The sequence below is a fragment of the Dromaius novaehollandiae genome, chromosome 17 (assembly GCF_036370855.1).
Source record: "Dromaius novaehollandiae isolate bDroNov1 chromosome 17, bDroNov1.hap1, whole genome shotgun sequence".
Taxonomy (NCBI): Eukaryota; Metazoa; Chordata; class Aves; order Casuariiformes; family Dromaiidae; genus Dromaius; species Dromaius novaehollandiae.
Genome location: NC_088114.1, coordinates 8,568,718 through 8,586,677, shown reverse-complemented (window position 1 = coordinate 8,586,677; position 17,960 = coordinate 8,568,718). Strand labels below are relative to the sequence as shown.

The 17,960-nt window shown below is 46.8% G+C and overlaps 1 long non-coding RNA gene across 1 annotated transcript in view; it reads left to right on the top strand.

Moving 5' to 3' along the window:
* The window catches only part of LOC112980449 (uncharacterized), a 64,602-nt gene extending 47,406 nt beyond the window's left edge, over positions 1-17,196 (top strand). Inside the window, exons 11-12 of the long non-coding RNA XR_010392052.1 lie at positions 15,844-16,051; positions 16,689-17,196. This is a non-coding gene — a long non-coding RNA (uncharacterized LOC112980449). The remainder of the gene's footprint in view (positions 1-15,843; positions 16,052-16,688) is intronic.
* Positions 17,197-17,960: the final 764 nt, after the last annotated feature.

The window sequence follows — 17,960 nt, the reverse complement described above, 5'->3', positions numbered from 1 at the left end:
GCCTGCGGCTGCGAGCCGCCTGCCAGCTGACTGCCCCCGGCGGCACGCGTACTGACCGGCCCCGCACGTGCCCCCCCTTCTCTAAAAATTGAACGAGTTTGTCAGGCTGTGTTTATGCCATGTGCAGTCTGACAGGAATTCTATTGTAATTAGCACCTGCTAATCACTGTCGGTAATGTTATTTAGCTATTTGTAGCTTGGGCATTAAAAAAATAAAGCAAAACCAAACCCAGTACCTGCTGTTATCCAAATAGATGAAACAGCAGAACGTGTGTGTTCTCCAGAGAGATCTGGATGTCCCAGTGTGCTGTCCTCCTCTTCTGAGCCATGCAGAAACACCTCCCCTTGGGGACCCTCTGTACCTTTTCTAGAGGTCCCATGACCTGAACTGGTGGGGTGGGGTGTGGGTGAAGCTGGGTGTCGCTTGGTAAGAAGCAGGAGGAGAGCGGACTTTGCAGAAGGGCTGGTGTGAGAAATCCCCGTGGCTGGAGAGTTCCAGGGGCAAAAATGAAAGTAGGAACTAGGGGTAAATATTGCCCTGCAGGATGGGCCAGGGAAGGACTCTGCACTTCTGCTCAGATGAGGCTTTTTGTCTTTTTTTCTCTGAATGCTGATTTCTTTACACTTAAAAAGAAATAGCTTGCCATCCTCCAGAGTTGTTGTAACAGCTTTTCCTCCATGGATGCAGAACGATCTAGCTCTCTTTGATTTCCATTATGCTTTCCAGTGGATCTGAGATGTAATTAATTAATTGATTTTTGCTGCCAGTACCCTAATTAACACTAAATAAAAATTCATGCCAGGGTTAATAGCTTTAAAGGTTGGAGGCAAGAGCTTCTGCTGCTCAGATCCATTGTCCATTCTGCAGTACATCTGGGTTATATTCCCTGTCATGCTTTTAATTCCTAATCAATTGAATGTTAATTTCATTCTTAACCAAAAGGGAGTCAGAAACTGGGTACTCTTATGCAACTGTTTTTGTTTTATGGCCTTTACTTTAGGGCTGTGTTCATAGCAAAGTTATAACACCTTTGGGGCAAACCGGTATGACATGGCAGGGACACAAACCTGTTGTAACAAGATCTCCCAAAACAGTGAGATTTATACTGTGGATGGCTGGAGACGCTGCGCTCCCCTGCTCACTGCAAATGCCATGCTCTTTGCTCTTTATTATACCTGACAGTTACCATGTGGACCTGTTACTTAGTATTTGTACAGTGCTTTGAGGATGTGAAGTGCGAAGTAATATTATGTGTAGCCTAGTGGAAGTTTACTAACAAAAGGTCAGGTCATTTTTATCCATTATCTCTTACTAGACGATAAAATTGCAACAGACTAGACAGAATTATTGAAAATATTGCTTTATGTGTTGGCAAAATGAATTATCTGAACAATCTCACTGCCTCATGAGAGCATGAATGTTAAAATGCCTCGGAGACCTGGTCTGAGGCTCGCTAGAGACGGCCAGCCTACACGGCGCTCTTTAGGGCTCCTGGCTTTTGGTAGGCCATTAGGCCCTTGAAAATGCCCCCATGAAATCAATCTGAAAAACTTAAACACATTCTTTACTTGTCTTAAAATAAAAAGAAAAAAAAAGAAATATAAAAGAGATTATCTTCCCTTCTTTCTAACTGCTGCTTTCACTCTCATGTCCTTGTGGCTTCGAGGCTCAACATTTTCCCTTCCTTGACTATAATGTGGGAGAATCACTGAAGGCTCTTTCTAAAATATCTCATGAAGATATTCAGAACTGACATCATAAACAGCGGAATATGGCTATATTTGATAAAATGAGATTTGATAAAGTCCTCTGCAGAGTGCCTGTGTGACAGTCTCTGCATCGTTTTCAATCTATGATGAATTTGGTTTGTAAGGTGGAAAGTGGCAGAATAGAAGTAGTTCAGATGCTGGTGAGTACCTCCGAGGCAAATACCCTTTAATTCTAATGGAAGTCCATTGGGGTTTGGGCAAAGACGTGGAAATTCAAGTCTAAAGGGATTTTGCATTTTCCTAGTCGTTGTCAGCAGTATTCTTGCTGAAATGTGGACGCTTCAATTGTCATAGATTCTCTTCCGTTTTCCACTGTCTGCCTTGCATTCTCATTTGCACTTATGTAACAGCAGTGTTAGCAGCTCTGTTGCTGGTGCGATACCTCCTCAGAGCCCTCGAGTTGCCCGGGCTCAGATCTTTAACACGTTGCTGAGCAATGGGGAAGTCGAGCTAGAATCTGTTCCTGTCTCTTCTTGCTTTCTCTGTCTAGGCATTTGCAGCGCTCAGCACTTTGGAGAGAGAGGGGAAAAAATTAATTTCAGATAAATGAATAAAATACATTTTGTCCAGCCTATCCCCCATAGGTTTTTAAAAAACTCTTGGGCTTTTTTAAGCTGCAGGGTGCTGTGAGCTGCAAGGTGTTTGGTTTCTGCCTCTGTATCCATCAAGAGTGTAGCGTACTCTGTCTCAGCTGGGATCTTTATAGCTAATCCCCAAACGATCAACTCTGATTTTTTTTTCTTTTTTTACCAACTTTATTCTTTGCTCCAATTGAATTGTCAGTTCCATGCTCTTACTTTAATGTTCTGCTGCTCGTTTGCTTCCCTGGACAAGCAGTGTGCTCGGGATGCTGCCAGCCTTTAGCCTTGACCATACTAATACATAATGCAGATGATAAAAGCCGGTGTGACAGAAAAGAGGTCCCAGGGAGAATACAAACCATGACAAAATAAGAAGGAAGCAGATGGTTAGGTATTAAACTGCAGTAATAAAATAACATCTGGCAGAATATCACACACACGCACTGATGCCCATCTGAAGAGTGCACTGATTTAAGTAATATGCTTCTCATTTTGGTGCAATTAACACCAAAATTTGCATAGCAAACAGTGGCAGAGCACACAGAAGCTTCTTTTGAAAAATGCAATCGCAATATAAGTCTTTTCTACAAGGAGATTGGCAGTAGCTGACACTGATGGCTTTCTATACTGTGGTGTAAAGCAATTAATGAGTCATACCTTCCTGCCGGCCAGAGAACCCATTATTCTATTTACATACAGTCTGGCAGATGTACTTGTTTGCAGGGCTGGAAATTAAAAGATAAAAGGGGAATAGCATTTGACCAAGTGGAACATCGTTCCACCTCATGCTGTAGCGAGAAGGATGCTGTGCAGATTAGTAGATCTGTAAAACCCCATGCAGGCAAATCTGTCCACCTCAGATCCTCTCCCAAATTTACCCTCATGCGAGATGAGGAAAGAGAAACCTTAGGGCTGGGTTTTTCAAAGGAAGCTGGAGGGAAGATGAAACCCCAGTCTAGTTTAACAAGCCGCGCAGTAGCACCAAGTAGTCTGCACCCGGTTAGGTCATGCTTTTCATGAGCCCTGACCTGCCCACGAACCAAGCTCCTGGCCTGACGGGGCTCTTTAAACGTGGTTTAAGTTTAATTGATATTGCTCAGCGTGTGAAGTGCGTGCAAAGGGCCGCACTGGGAAAGATGCTTGCGGGAGAGGCAGGGGAGCCGCAGCGCGGCCGGGTCGGACCCGCCGCAGCACACGGCAGCGGGGCCTCTTCCGAGCGGTGCCTTCCCCGTGCGCGGCACAGGCGGCGGGCGCTGCTCCGCTGCACGCCCAGGCGTCTCTGCTCCACGGCAGAGCTCGCCTGCCCCGTCCCGACCAGCTTGGACGACACCGGGGTGACCAGACGCGCGTGAGTATTGCATGGGGGGGTGTGAGGGTGCTGGGGCTCCCCCGGGCACCGTCCAGCTCCGGACACCTACTGAGCAGCGCTGCCTTTGGGGAAGAGCCTAAAGCTGCCTTTTAACTGCTTATTTTGCTACTGAGGAATATTTGCAGCTTAGGGGTGTGTGTGGGGGGGAGCGGGAGAGCTCCTGTCTCCCACGTGCTGCACCTGGGCACTTTGGGACTTTGCTCTCTCCGCAGCGAGGATGTGGCACATTAACCTCCTTACGCGGTTTCAGCAGAAGCGTGTGTTGCATGTCTTGTGGAAGCAGGTACCTGATAAAGTCGGCAATGATTCAGTCATCAAAAGCCCATCAGAATAATAGCAGGTGGCAGGTATAAGATTACCAACGGGATGTCCTTTGTGAAACAAAAGGTGCCCCTGCGCTCTGCTGTAACGGCAGGGCCGTATTTCGAGCTGCCGAGGGCGAGGCTGCGCTGAAGACTGGCGTTTCTGCTTCAAGATAAATGTCATTTCCATTTGGAGACTGCGCTTCCATTCTCACTTGGAATAAAAGCAATTTTGTTTTGAAACTCCATGGGAAATGGAGGGTTTTTTTAAAAAAAAAAAAGCGAGCCTGGAAAGGGCTGTTGCCTCCACATACCTGCTTATCCCTAGGAATGCAGGAGAGAGGCAAATCGGAAACATCTGTCCCGAGCTCCGCTTTTGCAGGGCAGGACTCTGCGCGGTGGCGGAGGGGAAGAGCGCAGGCACCGGCGGGATGGGGAAGGGCTCTGTCGACAAACCAGAACTGTGCTGCCCGCCGGCGTGGGGACCCGGCTGGTGGAAAGCCAGGCGTGCTATTTTGTGACCACTGAACTTTCTTAGTGTAATTGGTCTTTGTGGTGGGGTCCTAACGTAATGCAGATGGGAAATATTTTGCTTGCCTTTTGCAGAGTGGTTAGGCAGGAAAAGCAGTGTGCAGCGTTCAAGGGAAGGGAAAGCGTATTCCTTTCTGTTTTCTGTGTTCAGTGAAAGGCCTGATCTCGCTTCCTTTGAAAACGATGACAATAGTCCCATTTATTTCTTTAGAAGAAAGCAGTGGGAACATGACTAAAGTTCTTTTTCTCTTTCAACACACCTTTATTCCATTTCCTTACACTTTTTGTAGAGGGGTTATCTGCTGGAAGTCTACACAGCACCACGCACAGAGAGACCCAGCTTTTGACAGGAGGCCCTGAATGCCATCGTGTTTCAAGTGAACACACAGTGATTTACTTCCACCAAGTACAGCCTTTAGGTCGTGTGGTATCTGCTTTCCTATGACGATCTTTACAGGTGGGAATAACACGGATGCTTTTCTGGTGTGTGTTTTACTTAGATCAGTAGCAGATCGAGGACACTAACAGAGAGATCTGGGGTGTCTAAAAGCTAAAATATTTACGAGTGAAACTCACGAGGAAAGGGTCCTGTTATTTGTATTTACAAAAATGTGCACTAGCGCAGTGTCTCTAACGAATAATAGCAGGCAAAATTTTGCAGCACTAGGGACTGTGGTGCAAACAACAGTCTTTTTGCAATAGTTAATTGACTTGAACTCCAATTTCAAAAGGTAGCAGCCTTAATTTGGTTTGTTCTTTGCTTGGGATCTGCTGGGATTATGGACGTCAGTCTCCAATAAATCAGGAAAGCAATGTGCATTTTGGGATGAGTCTCAGGCACACTGGGAATCTCTCTGTTCTCCTCATTGGGCTGAGGATGGAGCCTTTGACTCTAAAATGGATATTATTAGAATAGCTATAATTCTTATTTCTACAGATCAAGAATGATTTGCATTTAAGGCAGTATAGCTGCCAAAAACTCGGAACCAATGCCTGTTCTGCAAACTGCTTGCTCCTGCCCACGGACTGCCTCCTCCCTCTGCCGAACTGTGGTCCCGTAGGGATTTGACAACTTTGACTTCTGTGAACTAACATTCACGGTTCAGGGTATCGTGGTCCAGCATATCCCCCCACACACGTGTGCACAGTCGCAGCCACTGAGCGCAAACTGAGATCCTTCCTGGAATAACTCCATCCTAATCCGTACAAGCGTATCACTGACCCAGCGAGCCCAGGAGTCAATGAGCTCTTCTGGCTGCAAAATTGCACACTGAGTGCGTAACCTTTGCTTCTGCTGGATTTCTGCTAGGTTTAAACACTCCATTTCAATGCAAAATGTGGCTCTGACTGTGACTGAGGAGAGGACGATGGGACGAATGTGGAAACATTTGAAGAAAAAATTTCAGCTAGCTGTACTTTGGTTTTGTATTTCCCTGGGTTAGTTTCTGAAGATGGTTTAATATCCTATGTGCTGCTTGTATTTTGCTTTTATTTCTTCTCCTCAACCTCCCTCAATGATATCCTAGTGCTTGCCTTCTCAACAGTAATAATAATAATAGCTGCAATATATTTAATCGCTACCCACTGCCAGCCTCTCTCAGCCTTCTCAACAGATCCCCTAAGGTACTGGATGCATAATGCATTTCCCAGCTAGAAATCAGACCTTGCTAGGATCTTCTCTCTTGAAAAAGCCCCTTCCTGGCAGCCTCCTGGGTCTGTGTGAATTTGTGGTGTGTGCAGAGGCACCAAGAAATGTGGTTTCCTTCCTCTTTGTGGGTGTGAAGCAGAAGGCTTGAAGCTAGATCAGCTGCTGCAAACAAACAAAACAGCCGTCGCTGCCCAAAAGTAGCACCAAAATTGCCCGTCCTCTCTGTGAAGACACCATGCAGATGTTTTGTCCTGTCCCCAACCATCCAGGCCAGTGAAGAGCTGAGGCACAGAAATGGAGCTGGATGATACAAGGAAGATTTTGGTATGAGAAACTGGAACACAGAGAAACCAAAGCAGTGAGAACCTGTATGAAGGAAATCTGATAACTCTTTGTATGGTGATTTTAACCCAATTAATCCAGGCTTACTAGAAACACTTCTCTTCTCGTGGCTAACCTTACCTTTAAAAGGCCCCCATCTGACCAGTGTCCCAAGCTACCTATGGACGTGAGGGCCATGTGGCACTTGATTGCTGCACACAATATGATATATAGCAGAAGGAGACAGGAGATGCGAGGAAATATGTGCATCCAAAGCAGGGAAAAGAGTGGTGGGTTGGAAAGGTTGTCCTGACCTCGGGTCTGGAATAAGGAAGCAGCAATCTTTATATACGTGGTGTGAACAGGGAATGGCTCTTTCAGAGGTGTCAGAGCTTGGCCGTGCTGTTTGCTCACCGGTTGCTTTGTCACAGTCCCTGGGCTGCAGAGGTGAGTGATGCAATGCGTCCGGGCCAAAAGGGATGAGGGTGAGCTCTTAAGTCTTGGCGCCAGTGCCTGAACGGACAGGTTGGCTGGCAAGGACCAGTAGCACAGAGTCAAACCAGTTTATGTACCAGGCTGATGTTGGGTGGACCTTTCCTTTCCAGAGGTGTCTGGCAGCAGCAGTAGCTCCCGTCTGACTCCAGGAGTGCTCTGCCCTGGCTGGGAGGTCACAGCAGCTCTTTTGGCTAGTGGGGGGGCTGTGATCCGCAGCCACGTCCCTTCCTGCTCTCTCCTCACCTCTGCAGCTGCAGTCATTCACCTCTTCCACCCCCTGAGACCCCTGAATAGCCTGTGCCTGCCCTGTCTGGGGCAGGGAGCACCTCCTCCCCTCTGGCTGTTGACCCAAACGGGGCCAGGCTGGGCGGCTGCCCGAAGGAGCCGTCCTCGCCCTCCGCCGCAGTCGCACCTGCACGCCAGCCCGCTCCGAGCTGCGCATCAGGGAGGGCGCGGGCGCTGCGAGGGCGAAGCGCCGGCACGGCCACCCTGCTGTCGTCCGGAGCAAGGCTCGCACCTCTCCAAGGTCAGAAGTCCTCCAGAGGCTTCCCAGAGCTCCCACCCGCCCGGAGGAGGCAGGCACAGCTACGTTAGCATCCCTCAGCTAAATGCCGTGGGCTGTGCTGCCAGCTGCCGTGGGACTGCACAGAAGTGAGTCCTCTGGCAAGGGGACACTGTGGTTTCGGATATTGTTCTGCAATTTGGCTGCTCTCGCTCAAGCTGAGCTAGCTGAGAGTGAGTAATTCATTTGCTGATGACCTAAGTTAACTATTGTGAGAAGATTCCCCAAATGGCACAGTTTAACCTGAGATTATAATCGCTTTAGGAAGAAGTAACTCATTTCATTATTGATTTATTTGGCTTTATATGCAAAGAAAAAAAGATTTAAAGCAATCTGCTTATATGAATTTCTGCATCTTCTGGCATCCCAAAATATAGGATTGTTTTGCAGAGGAGAAACTCATCTGATGACTTGCTGAAGGCTTAATAAAAAAAAAAGAGAGAGAGAGAAGTCCATGGTAGAGTTGGGAAATGAACCCAGAAATGTTGACTTTGAACTACATGAAACCAGTTGCACTACAGTAGCATGCTCAGTACTTTTGCTTGGTTTTTAGCCACAGCTTTAAAGTTCAGCCAACAAAGTTAAGAAGTCAGGAGGGGAGTAATTTTTATTCTTCTGATGAGGAGACTGAGAAATCTAAAAGCCTGGTGCTCACAATAACTTATTATTGCTCTTCATTTGATGGAGTGACTCATATAGCACATAGCTTCAGGAGCAGGTTTGGGGAAAACTTTAGCTGAAAACACAGCTAGCTGTAAAAAGCTAGCCATTTCCTACACAGTATCTACTTCAAAAGAGTAAAATAGACGTCTCCTTTTTTCTATCCAAAGAGTCACTGCAGAAGCAGCTTTCTTTTGTTATCTCCCTGTAAATGTGTCTCTGTAATAGTGGAATTTACTGCTGGGGGTGTGTGTTTCTCACTGCTGCTTCCCCTTACAAAGGACCTAATCTATCTTTTTCTGGGAGAAGGCAAATGATGTCATGTTTCCTGTACTCCAGCCTTTCCAGCTGCTGCAGAGAGGCAGGGCTGTAGGTGAAGGTTTTGCTCTGCCAGAGCAGTGGGAGCTGGCTGGCGTTGGCTGGGCAGGGGCTGTGCGAGGCTGGCGCTCGGGGGACGGTGGCAAACAGACGGATGCACCGTGTTCAAGTGCAGACCTGAGCTGACTCGTTTTCCCGCTGGACAGTGTTCCTTTAGCCGCCAGGAGACCAGCCCAAGGGCATAAGGCTGAAGCAGGCCTGGGGGCTGCAGAAGCCCCTCCTGCGTGGGCACCTGCAGCAGGCGGCTGGCCCGCCGCGGCGGCTCCGTGCCATCGGCAGCGCTGGCTGAGGCAGGGCTGGAGGAGCCGGGAGTGCGGCAGGTCGGGACGATCCGCCTTGGCACAGCCAACGGTGGAAAGTTTGCGGAGCACTGCCCGAACTAGTTTAACTTCCAGCAAGAGAGTCCTTGACATTCATTAAGGCTAAACTCATTCTCACATTTTAATCAATGAAATGGAAAAACAAAACAGGAATGCATAAGCAAGTCTGACATCTTTTTTTTTTTAATTTTATTATCAGTCTATAACAAGCCCAGGATAACAACCCGGCTGCATGCTGGATTCGCCCAGGCAATTATCACAAATGCAAATTGAATAATTATGCATGCAAAGACCAGTCTGGTACCTGCCACATGCAATGACTCAATTTGTGTGCAGGTGCATGTATTTGCATTCTGGGTACCCCACCGTAAGCTCGCCTTAAAAAGCGAGTCCAGGATGCCTTTGATCAGCAACTGAAAAATTTGGCTGTTGTCACCATGTCCTTGTCTCCTCTTCCCACAGCCGTGGCCACCAGCCTTTTGCCAGGCCCTGGCAGCCCGCTCTCGCCAGAGAGCTGCAGGACCTAACGCGCCACGAAGGGGTTGCAGAGGGGAGCTTTCATGCCCATAACCTCCGCGCTGTCGGTTGCCCTCGGTGCCGTGCACAGGATGGTGGCAGGCCCAGAGCGCCCAGGCACCCCGGCGCTGGTGGGGAGATGCCACGCTGTGCACGGGAGCGGTCTCCAGCGTGGGCTTCCCTCCTGCCCACCGCAAGCTCTCCCACTCCCTTTCCTCCTCGTGCCTGGAGGAAGCTCCCCAGCCAGCCTGCTGCGCAGGTACCCCCAGGAGAGGGGAGCCAGAAAGGAGGAGCGTGTGTAAACGAGGGAGGGAAGCCGATGCCCCCAGCACAGAGCTGTGCAGGCGCCGTGATTCTTCTCACTAGCCGCTGCTGCACCCTGCTTTCCACTGACCAGATTTCAGCCGAGGCGGTGTTTGAACCAGCGCTGAAATCCGATGCGGCACTTCTCTGCATTATGTTCCTCTTCTCAGTATTCCTTACTTCATGAATTAAACCCCACAATAAGCATCATCTCTTTCCTCATGATAACTACGTGCAGCCCCATGGCTCTGTTGCCTGGTGCGTTGTTTCTCTAATTCTGTCCTTTACTCATGTACCAGTAGAGTATGACTTTTGTTTTATATATTTACTATTATTTTATATATATTTATTATACTCCGAGTGCAATACAAGAAAATAAAAATGAGTAACAGCTTGTTTCCCAGGCCTTGATGGAGCAAAAATTTTGATGAATGGACAGACCAGTTGCATGAAAAAGAGCATGAATAATTTGCAATGAATAACGTTTGAGTGTTACCTTTTTTTTCCACTCATAAATTGCTTGCAAACTTTTTTTCCCCTTGAGCTGTTAGTCACAAGAGCGCACACAGAGCAGCTTGTTAGAAGCATTTGTTTTCTGATACGCTGGGCTGTGGTTAGACAAGCTGGTCACTCAGACTGATGGGGAAACTCGTACTAGCAAGTTTCCTTGGTTGACACCTCCGGGTTCCTGGGGCTTCGCATATATTTCATTCAGAAGCAATGGCAGATTCTGAAAAATTGGTTGGTCTGCTACTGTTCACAATTTATAAATTATTGCTTCTACAAGTCTCAACCAACATTGGAGCTTGACAGAGACCCAGGTTAAAAGTGAAGTATTTTACGAAAAAGGCACGTAGGTCTTTTTGCTGCTAGAGAATCACAATTCACTATTTCTCCCGCGTCTCTCTGGAATTTTACTGTTTAAGAATGACATGCTGATCTCTGTGGAAAGGCTGGGCCCTCGGTTTTACTGATGGCAGCAAGATCCTAGGTGGCCTGAATCAGGAGCTTGTCGTGAGCGTTTAATTTAACAGCAGGCAAACTAACAACACTTCAGAGCTTCATGAGGCTGCTGACACCAGCTTGTTCGGCATTGCCGTGTCCTACACCAGTTAAAGGGATGGATATATGCTGCCACGATCTAGCCTAGAGATACCTCGTGCAGGAGAGATCTAAGGGGAAAGGTTCAGGAAACCGATCAGCGCAAATCAGAACAAGTCTAGAAAATGTGCACAAACGCAAGGAGGAAGGCTGCACGGACAGGCCTTTTGTTTTGATCTATGCACTGCCGCTTTCTTAGGGGAGTAGGAGATACTGTTTGGACAGTGAATGCTGTCGGACATTTGAACACCTCTTGCTGTGCTCACCCCGGCACAGGGTGGGTCAGCCGGTGCTGCTGTGACCACCATCAAGGCCGAGGATCACCATCAAGGGATGGGAGCGGTGGAGGCACGAGGTGCAGAAGCAGAGCTGCCGGTGCAGCACTCGGCAGAGTGGGCATTTCCCTGCAGAGATCGCCTTTCGCTTGAAGCCACGGTGGGGCTGACTACTAGTAAATCTCTGCAGCACTGGTTGAAGCCTCGGCAGTGGGGAGAGAGGGAGAAGTCATGGTGAGAGATGCCAGTGAAACAGTCTGGGCTGCTGGGTTTGCACTGGTTGAGAAATCATCTCCAGGAGGACATATCCCAAATGGCAGTCTCCATCTGGACCATGTCTCCTTTTCACCTGGACTGGACTAGGGAGACCAGAGCTCCTGTTCTGCTGGTCTCAGGTGTGCACATCTCACTGTCCTCCCACAACCAGAGCTAGATTTAGATGTCATGAGAGCAAAATACACTGAGAGACCCCAGGTGCTAGCTTCTGGCCTAGTTTGCTTGTCAAGAAGTTTGACATAGCCATGGAGGGCTGGAGATGTCCTGCTGATAAAGCCGGGAATTTAAGAAATATTAAACACCACTGCCATGAAACTCCCTGGAGCCTTCTGGGAGGTTGTAATGCTGGAAGCAGGGCGGGGAACCAGGCTGACAATTAACTTCTTGGAGTTTGATCGCCTATAAACCACTGTTGCATTTGGGAGGGTGGTCATTGTTGCGGACTGTGAGTTAGGGATGCCAGGTAAGGGTAAGGCTATGCCAGACTTCTATCGCTATTTGTCTTGCTTGTATTAGTATATTATTTTGGCACACTTCATATCCAAGTTGCTGCTATTTGCCTACTTTATCTGACTTGCACATGTGCAATAGCCAGCTGTTTGCTTTCATTCTTTCATTCTCTCTGTCTGTCATCAGCTTTGGTAGGGGACATGCAAAGTTCAGTTGAGTCCATGGCAGAATTAAAAAAAAAAAAAATCCCTCAGACCTAACCCCTGTCCCTTCTACCTCCTGGCCTTTAATTCCCCCTTGTTCCTGTGTGAGGTGGGGAGAGGCATTTCCTATGTAATATCTCCAACTGGAAATGCTCCTGGCTTCCCTCTGCAGTGAGAAGTGAAAAGGGACACAAGGGAGAGGGGAGGAGTAACCTGCAATCTTGATGCCTAGGAGGACAAGGTGGTGTAGAGGTAGACATGTGCAAGCTGGGCAGATCTCTTTGTAGGAAGAGGCCCCCCCCATTCCCTTTGTGCCCCTGCCCCATGCGAGGAGCTTGGCACCGATGGCAGGATGGGGGTGAGCCCCTGAATGGTGCATATTTATTTGCACATGGGCTGCTTTGTGTCTTGCATTTTTAACTTTGGAAGGCCCATAGGAAGGAAAAACGTCTTACTGCTGTGCAAAGTTGGTTTGTAACCCTGCCCTGCCTTTACTCTGTTTTCCTGGCTGAGCTGAAGCCCGAAGTGGATGGGAGATGTGGCAGTGGTCACCATGTACAGGATGATGGAGCTGCCAGGTTACCCTGGCTCCCTACCCTGGGCATCACACTATCTCCAAGTGATCTTTCCCCTACATCTCTGGTTTCCTTTTTATTTTATCTTTTTCTTTGTCCATTGACCTATTACAATTTGCTGAGATACTTTCTCTCTCTCTTCTTTTGCTTGAACTCAAAGCTGTATGAAGGAATAACCTCTCTCTCTCATACCCATGATTGCATTTTAAACTTTAATCGCTTCCACACCATTTCCTAAGAGGTGCTCTGCTCAGCTGAAGCTCTGCACATTGCACTCACATTTAGGGAGCAGCTAGAATACAATGGAAAAGTACAATCTCTGCATCAGATCTTCTTCTGCATGATAGATACTTCAAATTGAAGTTACACTGCTTTCTGAAATGAACATATGTGAGGTTGAGGTTCATCTCATACAGCATTTATTGGCATTGTGCAACTGTAAAGAAATCTGTTTTGCTTATGAAAAAATAGAGCATAGCTAAGGCTAATCAAGAGATATCTTAGTAATGTGCTGATTTCTTAAGAGATGCTAATAAAATAGGCTTAAGGGGGAGAAAGTGAAACACACCCACAAAACCCACTTTTGCTCTGTCACAATCCCTCTTCTGAAGTGCAGAGGAATGTTTGATTTCTGGGTGTGTGCATCTTCAGGGTTGGCAATAGAAACCAAAGCAATCAAGATTAGAACAACGTTGCTTATTCTAAACTGAATATGTTTTTTTGGAATGTTACAAGTTTAATGACTTATTTCCTCTTGGCACAACTTTGAGCAATTATGGCCTCTCTCACAGTAAAGGGACACAGCTTGGAAATGCAAGAAATAATCTGGGAAAAGTGATCTGTTAACATAGATCCCAGAACGGAGAGGTTAAAACCCCAATTACTTCCTGGTTGTGAGCTATGTGAATTATTAGCTCCTGGGTGGATAGCTCTGTTACGAACTTTGATGTTATGAACTTTGATGTGACAGTAGCTGTTCAAAGGAGGGGAAAAAATTATGTAAAGGCCTGAAAAGTCTGTAGCAGTCAGAATAAGGGCTTTTAGCTCATAGAGTCTGTCGTCGTCTCTCTTGCTGGTGGAGATGTCTCTTTCCTGAGGCAATTAACCAGATCTAGGACGCGGAAGAGGTGAGGTTTCTTCTTTGGATCTCTTGCTGGAATAACCTAAATTGCAAGGTTTAGAAAGAGATTTGAAGTGCAAGGGATAAGTCTTGAATGCTACATTTGAACCGTCCTTGGGGGAAAAAAAAGCAAGAAAACACCTCACTGAAAAATAACTACTTATGGCATAAAGCAATTGCCGTTTTCCATAAATTTTCTTTATGCATACTAACAGTGCTGTGGTGAAAGCTCATCTATAATTGGAAAACTCCATGCTGGATGATCCTTCCCATACTGAACCAGGGTTTCCTAGTTTCGTGGGTCAGCTCCAGCTCCTGAGTTCTTGGCCTGTCTTGGGTGGTGTCGGGGAGGTCTAGCCAGGCAGTTTCCTGCGGAATAACCCCACTGCTCCAGCTGATTTAGACCAGTCCCACTGGGAACAAAGCCTGCTGCAGTCTCGGTGGGGCTGGTGGGAGGATTTCTGCTGAAGGAGTGGGGTAATGACGCTCGGTGGGTGGGGATGTCTGAGGAGCTGGCATCCATCAGAAGCGTTGTAGTGATCACAGTCTCTCAGCAGCTTCCCCTGTTTTCCAGCCAGGCTGGGAGGAGTATGAAGGGCTTTGTGCTTGGCTGTTGAGCAGAAGATGAGAGCTGAGGCTGGAATCCAACCTGTGGTGGATAAAATCCTGCCGAGGTGGGCTGGTCCCCACAAAACCCTCCAGACCACCTCTAAGCAACAGCTGGCTTCATTTACAGCCCCAGCCGAGACGAATGGCATTCCAGCTTTAACCGGCAGTCCACCACGACTTCTCCTTTTACAGCTGTTGTCTAACTACACCAAGTGGTTTAGCCTCTTGCATTTGCTTTTTGATGCAACTCCAGCAGTGAGGGCGCATTGGAGCAGGGAAAGGAGGATATTCTCGTGGTGGCCGAAGCTGCACCTTCCGGTGTGAAAGCACTGCTGAGGGTTAGCAGCAGCAAATGATTTCTCTGTGACCTCTGTGTCCTCCACTGTGTGAGTTTGGATTCTATATTAATGAATACGAAATCCATTCCCACCCACCAGGGAGAATGCTGTGGTAGCACTGAGCATACATCTACAGCACAGTATCACAGCTAAAAAGGAGCTGGTTATACAAGATTCAAAGATATGATACCCAGTCCTACAAGAGGGATGTGCGAGATAGATTTCAAGTGGGAACTAAGAAATATGCCTGTTTGGTTGGATTCTTTAGAGCTGCTTTTTTACCACAAGCGTTCAACACCATTGACAGTTTTCTGTAATTTCAAAATACCTTTACTCTAGCTGTCAAAAAAATCTATCACATTAGCTATCCCTCTTTAGGATTTAAATGAGGTGAGATCCCTCTGGCATGCCATAGACTGGCTCAGCCCCGCTGACGGGACAGAGGCTGGAGAAATACTTGCAAATCTTCCCCTTTGGGATGCTCATGTTTAGCCCAGCTGTGTTTTTTCCCTTCTATTTTTAAGTAAGAACAGACATTAAGAAGGAAGCATGCACCCTGAGCGAGCCACCCCGGGGGCCTCTGTTAGTGTCTCCCTGGGCTAAGCCCTTCTCATCGCGCTGAACCCCCAGGGCAGCCTCTTCCTGTTAGCCAGACTCTCCCTTTTTCAGCATGCTCTATTATAAGCGTTGTGACTGATTGATTGCTGTCATCTCTATATTAAAGCTCTTATTAATCTGTTTGTAGAACAACGAGGTTGGAGAAAACCTTGCCAGGTGAATTAGCCTATCCCTCTATTCTGAGACAGGATTAGTTTCATACCCAGCTCTTTCCTGATGGACATTTGTCTAATCTACGCTAAAGGACACCCAGAATGGAGAATTCCGTTACCTGCCTATGGTACCTTGCCCACAGCTATCAATACTGCAGACACAGACTGAAAAAACTTCGGAGACAAGCTTTAATCTAACTAGCTCACATTCTGGTGACACCCTAAAGTCCAGCACAGACTAATTTATACCCTTCTTTTCCCTCTCTGAAGCTCCAGGACAAGCACTTGATAAGAAGTAGGCCATGGCATATCGCTGGTTTCTCCACATATTACCTTTTAAAGGTTTAATCCAAAATTTCCTCCTCTGCAGATTGGAAGATGGAAGAGTTGAGTCATCCCTCGAGAAGAAATTTCCCACACCAGATGATGTTATGCAATTCAGCTCTCTTTTATAGTTGCTGCTAGAGGAACTCCTGTGCCACTGGAAGGCCTGTATGAAGATGACACGGTCCCGTTTCTCTAGTCACATCACTAAAGCACAGCTGAACTCCTTGCTTAGTGTTCACTGCAGAACAAAGGTCAGTAAATCCTTTCTATTTGGGAGCATCCCTGTCTGTATTGATATTTTCCCTTTGAAAGATGATACTGGGAAAAATATCTTGCTACATATTGCAATGAAGATCTTTTTATATATGTTATTTGGAAGCTGTCTTATTTTTTTCTTTTTTTTTTAAGTCCGGGTGACCTTCCTGTGCTTTCCTCTGGCACTGTGAGTAGAAGGAAGGTAGCTATGTGCCAGGAGTCCTGAATGAATGTTTAGGAGATCTAAATTCAGTTCCTTTTTCTGTTCTATATTCCCTGTGATTTAAAGCAAGTCACTTAATTGACTTGTTCCTCATCTGTTATATAATACTGCATTTTTCCTCCCCCTTCTTTGCCTGCTTTCTGCAGATCATGTCCTGGTCCAGGCAAGCGCTGTCTTTGATGCAGGTGTCTCAGCAGATTGTTTTAAGACAATAGAGTACTTTGGGAGGTTAATATTTGGATTTGGAACTGCTGGTATTTGTTTTCTCCAGTTCTCTGCTAACCAAGATAAACTTTCATGAGTTTATCTACCACATTTAAATCCTAGCTTCTTGATGTAACTGAATATGTAAGAATCCTGTCTCCTGGATTTTGTTTGTTTGCTTTTTGTTGTTGTTTTGTTTTTTAAAGGTACATCACCAGCACCAATGCAAAATGACCCTGAAAGCATTCAGAGCCAGAAGGTGACTCCCTGTCCCCAGACAGCTGGAATATGTTACTGCTTCAAACATGATGATGTTTAGGTCAGTCTCATGACTTCCACAATGCTCTGGTCATCAAGTCTTGTGCTGCGGCTTGGAACCGTACGGAACCGGTGCTGGAACCAGGAGGAACCAGAGGAAAGTTACTTTTCCTCTCTGCAACCAGTTGAAATTTGTGTGTACCCATCTGACGCAGTGCAGAGGCAAAAAAGCAACCAGCTGATCAGCGAACAAAAGCTAAGGCCCACCAAATGCCCCAAGTCTCGGAGGAAGCGGTGGGGGATGTACACAGGGCAGATGTTCAGCATTCAGCACCAAGTGGCTCAGGGCTCAGACTTCCTCAGAGCTAACGCTACTACTCTAAAAAACAGAGTCCCAGCAGTTTTCGTTGGACAGCCTACTGCTCTGGAGTATTTATCTTAATAAATGTTTCTCTTTTGTTATCTGATGTGTTTACTTGCTGGCACAATGCATATATTGGGTGCTAACAAATGGCATCCAGGAAAAACAATACACATATTTTAACAAGAGCATTCTAGAGCCTGCAAAAGCTAAGTCTCTGCTTGCAGGTTTCCCTCTGGGTGCTCTGAAACAGCTGCAAGAGTTAAAGTAAGTTATGTTTATGTGCTGTCCTATATTAAAGGAGCTACATTCATATCTTTCATTCTCAGCCTCCACCTCCTCCTATTCGATTTACAGTCTAGACTGTTTAAAAATATCTTGTTACTGCCTTTTTCTATGGGGAAAGGGCACTTGTGAGACAATGTGCTCAGCTGGAGATTACACAGATTTGTTGCATGTTGGTGCATGATAACGGGAGAGATTCCAGCAAGCTCCAATATGTAATAAACTGTGGAGGCATAAATTGCATATGATTAAACCTTTGAGGTGGGCTGTTAGGAATTCCCAGCGCAATAGGCCACGCTGCCTTTTACATCAGACCTAACAATGACAGTGCCAGACTCGTTGGCTCCAAGGGGTTAATTATACATTATGGCTGAAAACAATGCTAGGATGTTTGTTAATACTCCAATCATCACATGGTAACCCTGGGTGACTCCCTTGCTGCTGCTGCCAATTTGCAACACTCACCTGGGGCAAGTTAGGAAAATGCTCGTCATTCCTCACCCCCCACTTTCTTCACCCCTCCTTGCCTGTTTGCAACATCAATTTACTTGTCAAGGTGGATGACAGGTGAAAA